Below are 2,668 nucleotides of genomic sequence, written 5' to 3' on the forward strand. Positions count from 1 at the left end.
TGAATTGTGCTAATTGAAAAGATTTTTGAAAAATCTAGGTTAAGTAAACGCTTGAAATTTTCTAATTATACCTATGCAATTACCTAATTCGAAAGACTTTTCCCCTAATTGGGAAAATAGGATAAACTATAAATTAGAAATTCTTTAGGAGCCTCTATTAAATAATTAAACTTCCAAATTCCTTAGAATCCTGTTTCTCCTGCTCCTTATAGGCTCGTTATCGAATGTCCATTGAAAAATATGTAATCGTGAGAATAACCCTATTATACCCTATTATATTATTGGATAAATGAGTAAATTCGTATTTCGGATTTTGAACATCGTCTGTCTAATTGCTCGTCAAACTAATGAATGGAAGATTCAGTGTAAATCAAACGGTAAGATAATTTCGTAGCGTGGGTGGCTGTGGAACGAAACTTGCAACGGTGGCGCCGCTTAGTTGCGAGCGACGAGGCCGCAAGCTGATTATCTCTTCGCTTCGCTTAAGATTGATACCCGTCGTCGTCTGTACGCTTGTCCTCCGCACCTGCAAAACTATACACAGCCGTCCAAAAGCGCATTAGCTGGAATAGCGGGATAGATTGGATAGATCGGTCGGCGAGTCGACGGTCGATCAGTCGATTGCACCCGCGAAATTCGGCTCCAGCCATCACTGCAACTTCCGCATGTGTTGCGAATTAACGTGGCTACTCTTGCAAACCGGATCTCCCATCCTATGGACGATCAATAATTTCATTTAGAACGGCTCGTCCGCTTGTTCGTCAACCCGATCGAACTGTTTTGAATATCGTCCTATTTTTTTTTCTTTTCTTTTATTTTCTTTCAAAATTCCAGCATCAACCGTCGTGGATAAATCCTTAATCCTTTTATAGAATCTTTTTATCTTACCGCTATTTATCGCAAATTTCATTATATAATATGAAATTATTAATGTTTCTAATTAGTTTAATTTTCTTTATCATTTTTTTCTTCATCGATTTGGAATTAGAGAATTGGAATTTCTTTATTGTTATTTTCTTTTTCTTTTTTTTGTCATTTTTCTTTTCTTGGCTTTTTCAGTATTCTCATCGCACACTCTCTTTTGTCGTTCATCTTTTTTTCTGCTGTCTTATTTTATTTCATTTCTTCTCTTTTATTATAATCACTTTTTCCCATCTTTCTCCCATATCTTCTTCTTCCCTCTCACTTTTCGTCGTCCTCATTCTCTATCTTCTTTTGTCATTTTCTCCATTCTTCTTATAATTTTCCTTCCTCTGTCCATTCTTCTACTCCTATCTTCTTTGGTATTTTCATTCCTAACTCTGTTTTATTATCCTACTTTTTTTTTATTATTATATCATATCTCCCCTCATTTGTTATCACTCTTCTTTCACGTTCTTCTTTCTTTCTAATCATTTTCCTCTCCTTCCTTTGTTATTCTCCTCTTTCTTTCTTTTTCGTTATTTTATTCCTTTTCTCTCTCTTTATCCATCTTTTCTTTGATATCCTCATTTCATCCATCTTTATCATTCTTCTTTTCTATATTGTCATCTTTCATCTTTCTCTTCTTTTCTTATAATCATTCTTCCCCATCTTTCTCTCATATCTTTTCTAATCATTCTTCTTCTTTCTTCTCTTTTATCATTTTCCATTTTTGTCGTTCTTATTCTCCATCTTTTTTCATCATTTTTCCCATTCTTCTTATCATTTTCCTCATCCTTCCTTTGTCCATTTTTCTACTCGTCTTCTTTGACATTCTCATTCCTTGCCCTGTTTTATTATCCTACTTTTTTTTTATTATTATATCATATCTCTCCTCTTTTATTATCACCCTTCTTTCACATTCTTCTTTCTTTCTAATCATTTTTCTCTCTTTCCTTTGTTATCCTCCTCTTCCTTTCTTCTTCGTTATTCTATTTCTTTTCTCTCCTTTGTCCATCTTTTCTTTGATATCCTCATTTCATCCATCTTTATGATTCTTCTTTTCTATATTGTCATCTTTCATCATCTTCCTCTTCTTTTCTTATAATCATCTTTCTCCCATATTTTTTCTAATCATTCTTCTTCTTTCTTCTCTCATCATTTCCCCCATTCTTCTTATCATTTTCCTCATCCTTCCTTTGTCCATTTTTCTATTCCTATCTTCTTTGACATTCTTATTCCTCTCCCTGTTCTGTTATCCTTTTTTTATCCATTTACATATCTATTTATCTAACAATCTTCACTGTTTGTCTCTCTCTCTGGAATTCCAGTTATCTATTTATCTAATTATCTATCTTTTCGCTCCTTCTTTAGTTCGATTTTACACTAGTGGACATGTGTCATTCTATTTCCTTTATTTATTATCCTTTTTCCTATTTTATCTTCTTCCTCCGCCTCCTACCATCTTCTTACTTCGCTCCTTCTTTTATTCGATTTTGGACATTGCTATTAGAACAACTATTATAATCACTGTTAATGTATTAATTAGCAAGAAATAATTCACTTTAACAACTAATAACAACTTTTGACGACAAATTTTATTTTTAAATATATTATATATTACAAAATATAAATTCTTTTTACATTACTTCTCTGCAATCTTCCGATATGCTCCAATTGCAACCAACCAAAAAATGCGGAATCAATTCGTGTCTCGTATCGAGTAAAAACGAAAAAATGAAACTAAAACTAAACGTTTCGGGAGGGG

Source organism: Apis dorsata, unplaced genomic scaffold (assembly GCF_000469605.1).
Source record: "Apis dorsata unplaced genomic scaffold, Apis dorsata 1.3 scaffold_258, whole genome shotgun sequence".
In the NCBI taxonomy this organism is placed as follows: Eukaryota; Metazoa; Arthropoda; class Insecta; order Hymenoptera; family Apidae; genus Apis; species Apis dorsata.